The following is an 18,102-nucleotide window of genomic DNA, read 5'->3' on the forward strand; positions in this document are numbered from 1 at the left end:
TGCTACCTGGCCCTCGGAACTGCGCCTTCTGGCACTAGCGCTGTCGGATGGGAATTTTACCATCAGTTTTTCCGCCAGGGTCCTGTGGTATAGCATCACTCTCGAACCCCTTTCCTCTTTGGGTATGAGAGTGGAAAGGTTCTTCTTATACCGTGGGTCGAGCAGTGTGTACACCCAGTAATCCGTAGTGGCCAGAATGCGTGTAACGCGAGGGTCACGAGAAAGGCATCCTAACATGAAGTCAGCCATGTGTGCCAGGGTACCTGTACGCAACACATGGCTGTCCTCACTAGGAAGATCACTTTCAGGATCCTCCTCCTCCTCCTCTTCAGGCCATACACACTGAAAGGATGACAGGCAAGCAGCTTGGGTACCCTCAGCAGTGGGCCAAGCTGTCTCTTCCCTCTCCTCCTCATGCTCCTCCCCCTCCTCCTCCTCCTCCTCAACGCGCTGAGATATAGACATGATGGTGCTCTGACTATCCAGCGACATACTGTCTTCCCCCGCCTCCGTTTCTGAGCGCAAAGCGTCTGCCTTTATGCTTTGCAGGGAACTTCTCAAGAGGCATAGCAGAGGAATGGTGACGCTAATGATTGCAGCATCCCCGCTCACCATCTGGGTAGACTCCTTAAAGTTTCCAAGGACCTGGCAGATGTCTGCCAACCAGGCCCACTCTTCTGTAAAGAATTGAGGAGGCTGACTCCCACTACGCCGCCCATGTTGGAGTTGGTATTCCACTATAGCTCTACGCTGCTCATAGAGTCTGGCCAACATGTGGAGCGTAGAGTTCCACCGTGTGGGCACGTCGCACAGCAGTCGGTGCACTGGCAGATTAAACCGATATTGCAGGGTCCGCAGGGTGGCAGCGTCCGTCTTGGACTTGCGGAAATGTGCGCTGAGCCGGCGCACCTTTCCGAGAAGGTCTGACAAGCGTGGGTAGCTTTTCAGAAAGCGCTGAACCACCAAATTGAAGACGTGGGCCAGGCATGGCACGTGCGTGAGGCTGCCGAGCTGCAGAGCCGCCACCAGGTTACGGCCATTGTCACACACGACCATGCCCGGTTGGAGGCTCAGCGGCGAAAGCCAGCGGTCGGTCTGCTCTGTCAGACCCTGCAGCAGTTCGTGGGCCGTGTGCCTCTTCTCTCCTAAGCTGAGTAGTTTCAGCACGGCCTGCTGACGCTTGGCCACCGCTGTGCTGCCACGCCGTGTGACACCGACTGCTGGCGACGTCCTGCTGCTGACACATCTTGATTGCGAGACAGAGGTTGCGTAGGAGGAGGAGGAGGAGGGTGGTTTAGTGGAGGAAGCATACACCGCCGCAGATACCAGCACCGAGCTGGGGCCCGCAATTCTGCGGGTGGGTAGGACATGAGCGGTCCCAGGCTCTGACTTGGTCCCAGCCTCCACTAAATTCACCCAATGTGCCGTCAGGGAGATATAGTGGCCCTTCCCCGCCTGTGCTTGTCCACGTGTCCGTTGTTAAGTGGACCTTGGCAGTAACCGCGTTGGTGAGGGCGCGTACAATGTTGCGGGAGACGTGGTCATGCAGGGCTGGGACGGCACATCGGGAAAAGTAGTGGCGACTGGGAACCGAGTAGCGCGGGGCCGCCGCCGCCATCATGTTTTTAAAAGCCTGCGTTTCCACAAGCCTATACGGCAGCATCTCCAGACTGATCAATTTGGCTATGTGCACGTTTAACGCTTGAGCGTGCGGGTGCGTGGCTGCGTACTTGCGCTTGCGCTCAAACAGTTGCACTAGCGAGGGCTGGACGCTGCGCTGAGAGACATTGCTGGATGGGGCCGAGGACAGCGGAGGTGAGGGTGTGGGTGCAGGCCGGGAGACGGTAGTGCCTGTGTCCTGAGAGGGGGGTTGGATCTCAGTGGCAGGTTGGGGCACAGGGGGAGAGGCAGTGGTGCAAACCGGAGGCGGTGAACGGCCTTCGTCCCACCTTGTGGGGTGCTTGGCCATCATATGTCTGTGCATGCTGGTGGTGGTGAGGCTGGTGGTGGTGGCTCCACGGCTGATCTTGGCGCGACAAGCCTTGCACACCACAGTTCGTCGGTCGTCTGCACTCTCAGTGAAAAACTGCCACACCTTTGAGCACCTCGGCCTCTGCAGGGTGGCATGGCGCGAGGGGGAGCTTTGGGAAACAGTTGGTGGATTATTCGGTCTGGCCCGGCCTCTACCCCTGGCCACCGCACTGCCTCTTCCAACCTGCCCTGCTGCTGCACTTGCCTTCCCCTCTGAAGACCTGTCCTCAGTAGGCTTAGCAAAGCAGGTGGGGTCAGTCACCTCATCGTCCTGCTGCTCTTCCTCCGAATCCTCTGTGCGCTTCTCCCTCGGACTTACTGCAATTACTACTACCTGAGTGATAGACAACTGTGTCTCATCGTCATTGTCCTCCTCACCCACTGAAAGCTCTTGAGACAGTTGCCGGAAGTCCCCAGACTCATCCCCCGGACCCCGGGAACTTTCCAAAGGTTGGGCATCGGTCACGACAAACTCCTCCGGTGGGAGAAGAACCATTGCTGCCCATTCTGGGCAGGGGCCCAAGAACAGTTCCTGGGAGTCTGCCTGCTCCTCAAAATGTGTCATTGTAATGGAGTGAGGAGGCTGGGAGGAAGGAGGAGCAGCAGCCAGAGGATTCAGAGTTGTAGCAGTGGACGGCGTAGAACTGTGGCTGGTCGATATATTGCTGGATGCACTTTCTGCCATCCACGACAGGACCTGCTCACACTGCTCATTTTCTAATAACAGTCTGCCGCGTGGACCCATTAATTGTGAGATGAATCTGGGGACGCAAGAAACGTGCCTCTCTCCTAATCCCGCAGCAGTCGGCTGCGATACACCTGGACCAAGAGCTCTGCCTGTGCCCACACCCTGACTTGGGCCTCCGCGTCCTCGCCCGCGTCAACGTCCTCTAGGCCTACCCCTACCCCTCAGCATGATGTATTACGAGTAGGGCAGAAACAGAACGCTGTAATTAAATGTGCCGCTTATTGGCCTGTGGTTGGAGGCTGACTTCGCTTACGGAACGCACAGCAGAGCCAGGAAACAATTTTGCACACACCTGTAGTGAGGCGTAGGTGCGTATCACTGAACTAGTGGAATTCACAGCGCAGAAGCAGTCAAGTCGCCAAAGGGCAGTGGTATGCCTTAAGTATTTGGCTTCCTTTTTTTTAAATGGTGAGCTGAGACAGCAGACAGATACTGTAGGCAGCGTATATTATATATTCTGTTTCCCTCTGGCGCGATGACGGCGGTGATGTAACGGGCAACGCAGAGCCAGGAAACAATTTTGCGCACGCCTGTAGTGAGACGTAGGTGCGTATGACTGAGCTAGTGGAATTCACCGCGCAGAAGCAGTCAAGTGTCCAAAGGCCAGTAGTAGGCCTTAAGTATTTTGCTTCTATTTTTTTAAATGCTGAGCTGAGACAGCAGACAGATACTGTAGGCAGCGTATATTATATATTCTGTTTCCCTCTGGCGCGATGACGGCGGTGATGTAACGGGCAACACAGAGCCAGGAAACAATTTTGCGCAAGCCTGCTGTAACACTTAGCTGCGTATTAATTAGGACTACTACCCCCAGCAGACACGCAGTACACTGAAGACGGTCACAGGCAGCCCAAATATAGTATTTTTCCCCAATTTGTTTGAAAAAGCCCACTGCCTATATAGACAGTATATCTCTTTCACCTTTCCCACTGTCCCTGCCTCACCAGTACTGGCCCTATACTATGTACAATGACTGCAGACTCAGGACGCAATGCTCTGCATGCCCGATATACAAAAAAAAAATGTGCAACACTGCTAAAAGCAGCCTCAACAGTACTGCACACGGTCAGATGTGGACCTAAGAAGGACCGTTGGGGTTCTTGAAGCCTAATATTACACCTAACACTCTCCCTATAGCAGCTCCACCAAGACAGCACTTTCTCTGATCTATGTCAGAATGCATCTGTGGCGAGCCGCGGGAGGGGCCGATTTAAATACTCGGGTGACACCTGATCTCCCCAGCCACTCACTGCAGTGGGTGGTATAGGGCTGGAACATCACAGGAGGAAGTTGTAATGCCTTCCCTGTCTTTCTATTGGCCAGAAAAGCGCGCAAATGTCTCAGAGATGAAAGTGAAAGTAACTCGAACATCACGTGGTGCTCGTCTCGAGTAACGAGCATCTTGAACACGCCAATACTCGAACGAGCATCAAGCTCGGACGAGTACGTTCGCTCATCTCTAGTTATCATGAGATCAGAGTAAAGTGAATACAAGTTTTATTATTTTCTGTTAAAAAAAGGGGGCACAATTGCCTATTAGGGAGCACAAAGGTGGTAATTGTTTTGTGGGGGAACAAAGGAGGTTGCTATTACTGCTTTGGGATATAAAGTGGGTATTATTAATGACAATTCCCTCTTTCTGCCCCAGAGACAATAATTACAGCTGCATTTGTATCCCCACAATTAAAAATGCCCAAATTTATTATTTTCTAAGGGGCCAAAATAGGCTTTCTGCACAGTGCCTTCTGAATTGACTGAAAGTTATTTTGTTCTTGATATATTTCAGCATTTAGTTCCCCAATTGTAATTTTGTCCAGGGCCACACACTTTCTAAATCTGTAACTTCCCTCCACAGAATCATGGATAGCTTGTAAATCCCTGTTTAGATAAGATATTCCACTTGTGTAATCTCTTTTAGCTCCTGCAGCTTACAACAGCAGGGAGGACAGCAATGATTCATATTGGTATAAATTGAATATGCAGTCTGCAAGTGACAGAAACTAATGAGCAGCTTAGAAGTCTGATTTTATAATTCGAGATAAGAAATTTAAATTTCCATATTGCGGTTCAGATCTGAATTATTTTTTAAGTTAGTTGATAAATTTATGATTTAAAGGTTATAGACACATTTGTACTCATTTTTTATTGTCCGTTTGTTTTTTAAATGCAAAATTAAACAACTTTCTAAATGGTCATCATAAAAAATACAACAGTTTTTCTGCTGTAGAGTCTGTGCAACCCCTCTACATAGCTTACTGTGCTACTGCTTTTTTTTAAACAATCTCTTTTTATTTTGTTCAAATAACAGAGATAGAAAAATACAGTGTACACAAATCAAATCGACTCTCGGCAGGGTTTAGCATTAATACAACAAGCAGATCTGACAAATGCATGAAAAAAATAAACACGCACAATTATAGTGCAATAAAAGATCGACCCATTTACAAGACCTGGTGCAAGGGTACAGACAGTTGGACAGAGAAACAATTCAGACCACGCAAGGTCTATCTGTAGCAACCTCGTTAGCTAAAGGCACCTGCGAAGCTAGGAGTTCCCCCAGAGTAAAAGATGCTGTATTCTGCAATTTGGATGGGACCCTGGATCTCTTCATCTTTTTCCCCGACTATCTGGTTTCTTTAGCATGTTGAGTATGGTATTGGACACACCAATAATTGCTAGATTGGGACCCAGGTCCCCTGATCTGGAAAGATGGACTCCAGGGTCCCAGCCCTCCCACATCCAAGGTCACACAAACTGTTATTTCAACTACTTGTAAGGTGAGGCGGGCACTGCACAAATGCATAAAGAGATGGGGATGGGGGTTAAGCCTAAGCTTCAAAGATTCTCTTATCGGGGTAGTACCTTACCCGAATATAGCTCTCCGCGAAAAGAAAGCCAAACACTTTGTGAGGTTGACGAGTCATGACAAGGTCAGCATCTATTATTCAAGTTATGTTAAACTCCTTGTGTCCCCTTTGTACTGTACCTTTCCAACATCAAGGGTCATCCTGTATCAACACAATCATCTCGCTAAAACTGTTAGCTGAGAGAAATAAAGAAATAAAAAAAATATAAAAATAAACTAGACAGAAAAAAAAATGTTATAAAACAATTAGAACTAGGTCTTCGAGAGTGCCATTTGGGGGGGTGGGGGGTCATTAGTAAATCATTATGCATTTCCGTGGTAGGCTTGTAATAGGTTAATTTATATGATTTGTTCCTTTATATATGCCATCCATGGTGACCCGATTTTAAGGAAAGAGGGTCTCAAGTCCAATGTGCTACTACTTTTGACCTCACACTGCTGTTAGCTGGCTGCACACAGACTGATTAGCATTGTGGAATTCAGAGTAGGCATCCACCTCTGGATTCCGCAGCAAATACCGTCCAGAGCATGCTATGGAAAACCGGTGTTTCCTGTCCATAAGCGGAATGCAGTTTGCTCATTGCGGAAAGGTCACGGATTCTGCGTCATTGCCTAACAATGACGTGGGAAAATACAGGATTTTAAAAAAACTGTACTGCGCATGTCCGATGGCTCGCCATGCGGACCATCCACAGTACAGAAAATGAAGAAGAAAAACAGGTACGCGCGGATGCCGGTTGTGTGTATTCGGCCTTTGTCTATTGTCAGTTCAGGGCTGACCACATCTATTCTCACTCTCCACTTTTTCAGTGTTAGAGATTCCAGCAGAGGGGGAAGAGGAGGAAGCTGTAAATGACAGAGCAAACTATACTAGAAATGGAGGCAAGGACCCAGAATCTACAGAGATAGAGATCACATAGAAGAGAGAGAAGAGTGCAGAGAGATAAAGGGGAGAACTCAGGGTAGGATATGTAAATGAAATTTAGGAGAGAACCCATGACAAAATCTGCAGGGAGAGGTAGGAGAGATCACACATACAGGTAGCATTGGTGTCATTGGTGGCACAGAGGTAAAAGAGATCACATGAAAACTATACTAGAATGACTCTGTGCTCCTTTATGGGAGATAGTGAAGGTAACAGCAGCCTGCATTCACAGAATTTTCTTTGAGCATAACTGTACTACTCAGAGGTGCACCCCAACAGGGGCCACGTTTGAAATTAAAACAAAAATATTGCTTAGGCAGAGCTCCAAGAGAGAAGTGTGAAAAAACGTAATCTAATATCACCAACTCACCCTGACACACCTAGGAACACCCCTATTGGGATAACAGGGGGCCCTAGGGTGTCCACAATCCGAGTGTGCACGTAGGATAATTGGTATCCATTGGTCCTCAGGACATCCAATCAGGAGAGCGTCACATGGGTAGTTCGGTTATATAAGGATATATAACGAAATAAAGAAAAGAGATAGAGTGTAGGTAAAAACCCTAAAAAACCCTTTGCACTCCAGCAGGTAACCAATATGAGCAAGTAACAAGTAACTTACTTCAAAGGGGTGCTTCTGTTGAGAGCACCCCCCATCCAAGACTGCAGAATTTGTCAGACGTCACAACCATCAAGTGAGTAGGTCCAAGGGATCAGGACAGCGTTGTGCAGCAGCAAACAGTTTATTCAAAAATTATGACACAACGCGTTTTGGCCCAAACAATACAAACAGGGGCCTTTCTCAAGCATAAAAGCAAGTCACAGATAGTAGTGTATATGTATAAAAAAGAAATCATATGTCTAATTACCTGTATGAAGGGAGCACACCGCGTTGTGTAGCAATGCCCCCTAGACAGGCGTATCACGTGACCGCCAAGTCAAATGTGGCCGGGTCACACGACCATACAGGAGACTCATGGAACGTTAGCGTGCGTGTCAGGAGCAGAAAGCGTGGTGACGTTAACATTTGACGTGTGGAGCGTCTCATTTGGGAAACTGAAAGTAGAATTTTTAGAAGTATGTCACGTGATGGATATCACATGACCGCTATCATTGGAACGCAAATTGCGTGTCATTAAGGCAACTAGGTCTCTAGTAGTAAAAAACACACATTCAACAATCACATAATGCTTCCTTTGAAACATATATTCTAGTTAGCACTAACAACTAACACAATTAATACTATCTCACGTGACTGATATTTATAATCTGCAAGGCTGATAATTAAACCATAAGAGAAGGTACTGTGGAGAAGGCACTATCCAATTAATATAGATTAAATGCCCTGAGGGCTGGGTTCAGATAGAAGAAATGGATGGAAAAAGGACAATTTGGATGGTTGTGACGTCTGACAAATTCTGCAGTCTTCGATGGGGGGGGGGGTGCTCTCAACAGAAGCACCCCTGTGAAGTAAGTTACTTGTTAATTACTCATATTGGTTGGAGTACAAAGGGTTTTCGAGGGTTTTTACCTACACTATCTCTCAAGTTTGAAATTAGGAACTGATTGCCAACTGCATATTGGAGGACTGGGAATGGATAAAGGAAAGAAGATTGTGACTTGAAACACTGCAATGTTTGTTTTTTCTTCTTTTTTTTTTAGGTAACAAGTGTACAAGTCAATTACAGCTTTATCACAGTTCAGGTAAAAGCTTGTACAAACATCATGACTGTATTTTACAAAGTACATTTTACCTTTGTTGAGGGTTTGGGGGAGGTAATATGGGAGGGGAAGGGAGGGGGGGGGAAGTTCTGGGGAGAGGCACAAGTGCTTTAAGAGGACATGTAATGTAAGATTCATCTCAGTAGTGTACAATATCCGACTTTCAGATAAGAAGAAAGGTAAAGATTAGAGATGAGCGAGCACCAAAATGCTCGGGTGCTCGTTAATCGAGACGAACTTTTCACGATGCTCGAGGGTTCGTTTCCAGTAACGAACCCCATTGAAGTCAATGGGCGACTCGAGCATTTTTGTATTTCGCCGATGCTCGCTAAGGTTTTCATTTGTGAAAATCTGGGCAATTCAAGAAAGTGATGGGAACTACACAGAAACGGATCGGGGAGGCGAGGGGCTACATGTTGGGCTGCATCTCAAGTTCACAGGTCCCACTATTAAGCCACAATACCGGCAAGAGTGCCCCCCCCCAACAACTTTTACTTCTGAAAAGCCCTCATTAGCAATGCATACCTTAGCTAAGCACCACACTACCTCCAACAAAGCACAATTACTGCCTGCATGACACTCCGCTGCCACTTCTCCTGGGTTACATGCTGCGCAACCCCCCCTGCACGACCGAGTGTCGATAGCGCACACCAAAGTGTCCCTGCGCAGCCTTCAGCTGCCCTCAAGCCACACGCTGGCCTCATAGCCACACCACCCTCATGTCTATTTATAAGTGCGTCTGCCATGAGGAGGAACCGCAGGCACACACTGCAGAGGGTTGGCACGGCTAGGCAGCGACCCTCTTTAAAAGAGGCGGGCGATAGCCCACAATGCTGTACAGAAGCAATGAGAAATATAATCCTGGTCCACCGCCATCAGGAGCTGCACACATGGGCATAGCAATGGGGAACCTATGTGCGACACACTATTCATTCTGTCAAGGTGTCTGCATGCCCAGTCAGACCGGGGTTTTTTATAAATAGTCACAGGCAGGTACAACTCAGCAATGGGAATTCCATGTGCACCCACAGCATGGATGGCTCCCTGGAACCCACCGGCTGTACATAAATGTATCCCATTGCAGTGCCCTGGACAGCAGAGTTAACGCCAGATTAAATGCAGGTGGGCTTCGGCCCACACTGCATGCCCCAACCTGACCGGTGTTTTTAATACATAGACACAGGCAGGTACAACTCCCTATTGTGAAGTCCGTGTGGACCGACAGCATAGGTGGCTCCCTGAAAACCACCGGCGGTACATAAATATATCCCATTGCAGTGCCCAGCACAGCTGAGGTAATGTCATGTTTAATGCAGGTGGGCTTCGGCCCACACTGCATGCCCGAGTCAGACTGGGGTTCTTTTGAAGTGGACACATACAGTTACAACTCCGTGTGGAAGGACAGCATGGGTGGGTCCCAGGAAGCCACAGGCGGTACATAAATATATCCCATTGCAGTACCCAGCACAGCTGAGGTAATGTCAGGTTTAATGCAGGTGGGCTAAAAATTACTAGGATTACACTGTAGGCGAGAGCCCAAAAAAATTGGTGTACCAACAGTACTAATGTACCTCAGAAAAATTGCCCATGCCCAACCAAGAGGGCAGGTGAAACCCATTAATCGCTTTGGTTAATGTGGTTTAATTTGTAATTAGGCCTGTAGGCAGCCCAATTAAAATAAAAATTGGTTCTGGTGCAAGTTTCAACGCTTTAATGAGCATTGAAACGTATAAACATTGTTTACAAGAGTTATATGACTGAGCCTTGTGGGCCTAAGAAAAATTGCGCGTTCAGCGTGATTACGTGAGGTTTCAGGAGGAGGAGCAGGAGGAGGAGGATGAATATAATACAAAGATTGATGAAGCTAAAAGGTCCCTGTTTTTGATGGTGATAGAGAACGATGCTTCCATCCGCGGGTGCAGCCTACGTATTGTTTAGGTATCACTGCTGTCCGCTGGTGGAGAAGAGAAGTCTGGGGAAATCCAAGCTTTGTTCATCTTTATGAGTGTTAGCCTGTCGGCACTGTCGGTTGACAGGCGGGTAAGCTTATCCGTGATGATTCCCCCAGCCGCACTAAACACCCTCTCTGACAAGACGCTAGCCGCAGGACAAGCAAGCACCTCCAGGGCATACAGCGCGAGTTCAGGCCACGTGTCCAGCTTCGACACCCAGTAGTTGTAGGGGGCAGAGGCGTCACGGAGGACGGTCGTGCGATCGGCTATGTACTCCCTCACCATCCTTTTACAGTGCTCCCGCCGACTCAGCCTTGACTGGGGAGCAGTGACACAGTCTTGCTGGGGAGCCATAAAGCTGGCAAAGGCCTTGGAGAGTGTTCCCCTGCCTGTGCTGTACATGCTGCCTGATCTCCGCGCCTCCCCTGCTACCTGGCCCTCGGAACTGCGCCTTCTGCCACTAGCGCTGTCGGATGGGAATTTTACCATCACTTTGTCCGCCAGGGTCCTGTGGTATAGCATCACTCTCGAACCCCTTTCCTCTTCGGGTATGAGAGTGGAAAGGTTCTCCTTATACCGTGGGTCGAGCAGTGTGTACACCCAGTAATCCGTAGTGGCCAGAATGCGTGTAACGCGAGGGTCACGAGAAAGGCATCCTAACATGAAGTCAGCCATGTGTGCCAGGGTACCTGTACGCAACACATGGCTGTCCTCACTAGGAAGATCACTTTCAGGAATCTCCTCCACCTCCTCCTCAGGTCATACACGCTGAAAGGATGACAGGCAAGCAGCATGGGTACCCTCAGCAGTGGGCCAAGCTTTCTCTTCCCCCTCCTCCTCATGCTCCCCCTCCTCCTCCTCCTCCTCAACGCGCTGAGATATAGACATGAGGGTGCTCTGACTATCCAGCGACATACTGTCTTCCCCCGCCCCCGTTTCCGAGCGCAAAGCGTCTGTCTTTATGCTTTGCAGGGAACTTCTCAAGAGCCATAGCAGAGGAATGGTGACGCTAATGATTGCAGCATCGCCGCTCACCATCTGGGTAGACTCCTCAAAGTTTCCAAGGACCTGGCAGATGTCTGTCAACCAGGCCCACTCTTCTGTAAAGAATTGAGGAGGCTGACTCCCACTACGCCGCCCATGTTGGAGTTGGTATTCCACTATAGCTCTACGCTGCTCATAGAGTCTGGCCAACATGTGGAGCGTAGAGTTCCACCGTGTGGGTACGTTGCACAGCAGTCGGTGCACTGGCAGATTAAACCGATGTTGCAGGGTCCGCAGGGTGGCAGCGTCCGTCTTGGAGTTGCGGAAATGTGCGCTGACCCGGCGCACCTTTCCGAGCAGGTCTGAAAAGTGTGGGTAGCTTTTCAGAAAGCGCTGAACCACCAAATTAAAGACGTGGGCCAGGCATGGCTTGTGCGTGAGGCTGCCGAGCTGCAGAGCCACCACCAGGTTACGGCCGTTGTCACACACGACCATGCCCGGTTGGAGGCTCAGTGGCGAAAGCCAGCGGTCGGTCTGCTCTGTCAGACCCTGCAGCAGTTCGTGGGCCATGTGCCTCTTCTCTCCTAAGCTGAATAGTTTCAGCACGGCCTGCTGATGCTTGCCCACCGCTGTACTGCCACACCGCGCGACACCGACTGATGGCGACGTGCTGCTGCTGACACATCTTGATTGCGAGACACAGGTTGCGTAGGAGGAGGAGGAGGATGGTGGTTTAGTGGAGGAAGCATACACCACCGCAGATACCAGCACCGAGCTGGGGCCCGCAATTCTGGGGGTGGGTAGGACGTGAGCGGTCCCAGGCTCTGACTCTGTCCCAGCCTCCACTAAATTCACCCAATGTGCCGTCAGGGAGATATAGTGGCCCTGCCCGCCTGTGCTTGTCCATGTGTCCGTTGTTAAGTGGACCTTGGCAGTAACCGCGTTGGTGAGGGCGCGTACAATGTTGCGGGAGACGTGGTTGTGCAGGGCTGGGACGGCACATCGGGAAAAGTAGTGGCGACTGGGAACCGAGTAGTGCAGGGCCGCCCCCGCCATCATGTTTTTGAAAGCCTCCGTTTCCACAAGCCTATACGGCAGCATCTCCAGGCTGATCAATTTGGCTATGTGCACGTTTAACGCTTGAGCGTGCGGGTGCGTGGCAGCGTACTTGCGCATGCGCTCAAACAGTTGCGCTAGCGAGGGCTGGACGCTGCGCTGAGAGACATTGCTGGATGGGGCCGAGGACAGCGGAGATGAGGGTGTGGGTGCAGGCCCGGAGACGGTAGTGCCTGTGTCTTGAGAGGGGGGTTGGATCTCAGTGGCAGGTTGGGGCACAGGGGGAGAGGCAGTGGTGCAAACCGGAGGTGGTAAATGGCCTTCGTCCCACCTTGTGGGGTGCTTGGCCATCATATGTCTGCGCATGCTGGTGTTGGTGAGGCTGGTGGTGGTGGTGTGAGGGTATATATATATATTGCCATATGTTCTTTATACTTTTATACCTATATGCAAGTTTTATTCAATTCCAAATGAGAAAAAACTTTAATACTTCGCCTTACATCAGATATCCCAAGGCTGAGAGAGATGTTCTAAGAAATTCAGAGAAGATACGGAACCAGACAAGGCCGCATGTACTTGGCCGATTTCCCAGAAGCGCTGGAACAAGATATCAAGATGTTCAAATGTACATGACTGTTATATGATTTTCACTGTCTCAGTCCCCAAATCCGGACTGCCCATATATGGTTATGAGCCCATCACCCCCTAGTGGTGAGAGGGCAGAGGGTATAAGATCTCATGTAATCTGTAATAAAGTGCGCAGTTTTTTCTCCCGTGTGAGGAGCTAGACCAGACTCCTGTGTGTGGTGTCTCTTCTTACGGCCGGCAACGGGGAAGTGGGGTGGGCCGATTGGTGTTGCACTTAGAATTTTTAACCCTCATAAATGGCGCAACCAACTGGGGCGGTAAAATCGGAGCTTACAGCGCAATTCACCCGGATCCACGCTACTGAGAAACCGTCCTACTGCAAACCGAGCCTGATCAACTCACTTAGAACTCCAGGTAAGACAAACATATATTTATGTTGTGTTTTACGCTGGGAGTCTTGCAGCAGGACTGACTATCTGTGGTTTGTGACCGGACGGGTTGGGTTAAGAGTTCTACACGGTAACTCGTGTGGGCTCCGGGTTTGCCGTCATGGACCACTGACCGTGATATGCGCACCAATGGCTCACCCAGAAATTAGTCTGTAGTTTATTTGTACGTTGAAGTCCATGGTGTTTTAACGATAGTGAAGGTTGTTTGTTGTATTTAGTCTCACAAGAAAAGGGACCCTCGGTTGTTTGTCCAGTATTTAAGGGGCTAACAATTTGAAAATTAAGAGAGACGCATGCTGAGAGGGATGCATTTTGTGAGAAGTCTCATAGAAATAGGGACTCTCGGTTGTTTTGCCTTATATATGGGCTAACGATTTGATTTCAGAGAGATGCATTTTTATGGGGCTGGTTCCATGGAAGAAGATGTCCTCGGTTGTTTTGCCGGTATATAAGGGGCTGACAATTTGGAATTAAGAGGGATGCACTCTATGGAGCGTGTTATTATTATTATTTTTATTGTTGTTGTTGTAATATGCGTAAGATCTTATTAAAGAAGATAGAGCCCCTCAAGGGCTGCCGCCGTGTGGATGAATTTGTAGAATGTAAGAAAACTCTAATGAAAATGTGTGACACCGACCCGCACTGCAGATTACAAAATGGTGTCTGGGAGGAGGTCTTTAGGACCGAGAGGTGCCTTGGAAGATCAAGGTTTGCTAAAGAGAGAGAGAGACAGTCAGAGAAAGTATGTACACATTATTTGTTTAAGAAAGTATCCGTAAGTGAAATGTTGAAAAGTACAGTAAGTGATCAAGAGGGCGTCAGGAGAGTGTCTATTGAAGGTTATATTAGCAGTTAGGTAGGGGAGAGAAGTACAATGCACGTGATTGGTTGGCAAAAAGAGAGAAAGAAAATGTGTATAATACAAGATAGATAATAGATAATATGTATAATCCATTCTAGGTGGATATATGTGTGTATATGTATATACTGTATGTGCAAATAGTTAACAGCTTGCTCTTAGGGGAGAAGAGGCTGTTGACATATAGCTGCGACTCTGTGTAGCCTTCCAAGGTCAGGAAGATAACAGCGAGAGAGCAAATGTAATAACATCCTTGGTTAATATCTTGGCTTGCTTGCAATGAATTGAAATGAATTTAATTAGTTATACTGTCTTAGTAGGCAGGGAAATATAGTAATTTCTAAGTTATATTCTTACTTATACAGGGGTTGAAAATGAATGTTGCAAGGTCCCAGGATATGTGTTAATTATGATTTCAAAATGTTTTTTCAATAGTTTAAGCTAAAACTTATTTCAGTATGTGTTTCATAGTCGCGGAGAGATAAGAGATTTGTTTTAAAAAAGGGTGGGGGCTTTCAGAACTCACTCCAAATTCAGGGTCACAGAAACTAAATACTTCAGCGCTTAATACAGCATATAATAGCTTCAGTAGATAAGAAATATAGAATATTTCAGTCACTCAGCAAACTTTTTCACATAATTTGTCAAAGATAGCGCTCATTCACAATCTCATCTCACTAGAATCATGTACTTTATAAAAATAATAGCACTCACCTCGGTGTTTTTCAGCTGATGTATGTATGTTTGTCAAACTTTTTTTGTCCGTGCATCTGTATGGACTGGTACACCTTTAAAGGGGGGTGACGGAGCAGACTTGAGAGAATGGATGGATGAGAGTTAGTGACCCGTGTTTGGGCTGTGGTGGAATGTGTGATGTGGAAATTGACTGGGGGTAAAAGTCCTACCCCATGCATAGGACTTTGCTTGGTTGAGATGTGGACGTGTGGACGGTTAAGCTGAAATTAAGTTGAGAAGACGGACGCAATGTGCCAATATCGAAGGGGTGGAGCTAGATGATGTAATAGTACGTAATAATGTTTCATCCCTCCTGCACAAGGGAGGGGGGAGAATTTTGAGCAGCTAGTTTTCTTGTTTTGTTTTTTTTTCTCCTGTCTGAGATTTGATAAGAAATTGCAGGCAGGAACAGACTAATAATGAATTCACTTAAAGGGATATCACATTTCCAATATTAATAGATGGTTTGTAGGTTATTCTTCCCCGATGTAACTCATGTTTCTGTTATAGGTGCTAACATTTTACAGGCCTTATCTGCATCCATCAAATCTTTTTACAATGTTATAATAACTTAAACCCGGCTACTATTCTTCCAATTGCGTACCCTGGTTTAAAGGGGGGGAGGAGAAGGCATAGGTGATTTAGGTATGGCAAATCAGCCATTTTAGGTATGGCAAGTCAGCCATTTTAGGTATTGCAAATCAGCCATTTTTAAATTTTTTTGCAAGTCATTTTTACATTTTTAATTTTTTGCAACAAGATTCTGATCTATTTGAAATAGAATATCAGCCTGATTGTCTAGCAGTGATGCAACAAGAAAATTTAAGTTTAAAAAGTTACTGAAAGCCCTTGTTAATAATGCATATTTTGAGTTGTTTTTTATAGATGGTACCCAGGGTGATTGACGACTCCACACTGGATATACGGTGGTTACACAACAAGATGTCCTAAAAAGCAGAATGCCTCCGCATGTCGCAGTACAAGAAGCAGAATTAAAAGCACTCACGGAGGCGTGTAGAGTGGAGGAAGGTAAGACGGCAAACATTTACACTGACTCCCGGTATGCATTTGGCATAGCTCATGATTACGGCCCAATAGGGAAGGCCAGACAGTTTTTTACCACAGCAGGACAGCCAATTAAGAATGTTGCAGCGGTGCAGTCTCATGGAGACCCTACTTCTACCTGACAAGGTGGAAAGCTCACACCAATTCCTACACCGGAGAAGCAAGAGGCAACGCCATCACAGACCACACAGCAAAAGCAGCGGCCCTCAAGCCGTGGAAGAAAGAAGAAAAGAAGAATTTGATAAAATCTTGGACTTTGATAATAATTTTGGACTTTGATAAAAATCTTGGACTTTGATTATAACTTTGGACTTTGACTAAAACTACAAATGGACTAAAAAGGGACGGCGTATGGTGAACAGTCAACACAACTTGCTTACCATAGTCCCTGTGCCTTATAATGGCCCAGCTGACGCACGGAAAGACGCACCTCTTAAAGCAGTAATGATGACGACGCTTGAACGAGGACGGGTGGCTCCTTGGTTTTCTGTAGCTGCTGCATCATTTGTCCAGTTTTGCATGATCTTTGCCGTAAAGCAACAGGGCAGAAGTAAATTTGCCACATCACACTTGCCTAGACCACTCTACCCATTTCAGGGATTGCAAATTGGCTACACTCAGTTCCCACTTGTTGGGAAGCATGAAAATGTGCTTGTTGTTGATGTTAATGTTTTTCAGGTTGGAAACCTACCCTGTTACCAAAGTAAATAGGCAGGTAACCGCACAGAAGCTCATGAATGAGGTAATCCGCAGATATGGGGTACCGGAAGTGATTGAGTCAAACAAAGGTACACACTTCACAGGTGAAATAATGCAACACATCATGTCTGTTTTGGGTATATTCCAGGCTTTTCACACACCCTACCGTCCGCGGAGTAGGGGGAAAGTAGATACAAAAGGCAATGAAGGAAATGGGTAAATTTTGAATTGAGTGTCTTTCATTAGTTTTTCTTTTTTTCCAGGAGGATACATGCCACAGTAGCAGAGTTTGGGGAATGATTTTCTTGTTAATTTTGTCATGAGCCTCTCCAAGGAATTGTTAGTAATGCATTCTGTAGTCTCTGCTTTTATCCCAGGTCCTACAGATGAGTGTCACTATCTAAAACCAGGTGACAGGGTCTATGTGAAAAAGTTTGAGCGAGAAACCCGGTTTGAATGTCCCTTACCAGATGTTGTTCACCACCCCAACTGCAGTCAAGCTCGAAGGAAAGCCCACTTGGATCCACACTTCGCACTGAAAAAACTAATGATCCTGCATATCCTTTACATGCTATAATGTGGTACAATTCCTCTAACACACACCTTTGACTACTGTACACTAGCCCCTGTTTCAGAACAAATTAATACAATCGAATGTGCAATATGAATCCTACACTGAGGGTGAGAATCCAACACCGCATCGTGCTAAGAGAGAAGTTGACGCTCCAGGTGGTAACTTTGATCCACATGTACACATAGATGTAATAGGAGTGCCAAGGGGGGTGCCAGATGAATTTAATTCTAGAGATCAGGTTAAAGTAGGGTTTGAGTCCTTATTTGCTATTGTCACTGTTAATAATGTAGATTAGATGAATTATATCTTTTACAATCAGCAGAGGTTTGTAAACTACACCAGAGATGCTTTGAAAGGGTTAGCTGACCAGTTAGGGCCCACTGCATCCATGGCGTTCCAAAATAGAGTGGCCGTGGATATGATTTTAGCAGAAAGAGGTGGGGTATGTAATTTCCTGTTTGTGTATTATCCCTTTAATATGACCAAAATTTCCCTTGTTTGAAAAAAGATGAAGAGCCAGTTCCGATAATGACAACCAGATACGTTACCAGAAGAATGGAGGGATGGACTAGTACTGTGTCTGCCTCAGTCTCATAAGATGGACTGTCAGTGGACTTCCCATTTGCCTAGGGAAAGTGCAGAAGACCTTAGGTTCCGGCGAGGGCACACCCTGTGGGGTGTTAACTTGTACAGATAGAGGGTATGGATGCCCGGAAATAAGCCCAGGGAATCCATGGCCTCCTTCTGAGGTGAGGTAGGGATCCCTCCCTTTTAGGAGTAGGGACTTACGGGCAGTGGAGAAACCCTGACGCAAGGGAGAGACGACCGAGGAAGAGTGCAAGGTCTGAT

Source organism: Eleutherodactylus coqui, chromosome 9 (assembly GCF_035609145.1).
Source record: "Eleutherodactylus coqui strain aEleCoq1 chromosome 9, aEleCoq1.hap1, whole genome shotgun sequence".
Classification (NCBI taxonomy): domain Eukaryota; kingdom Metazoa; phylum Chordata; class Amphibia; order Anura; family Eleutherodactylidae; genus Eleutherodactylus; species Eleutherodactylus coqui.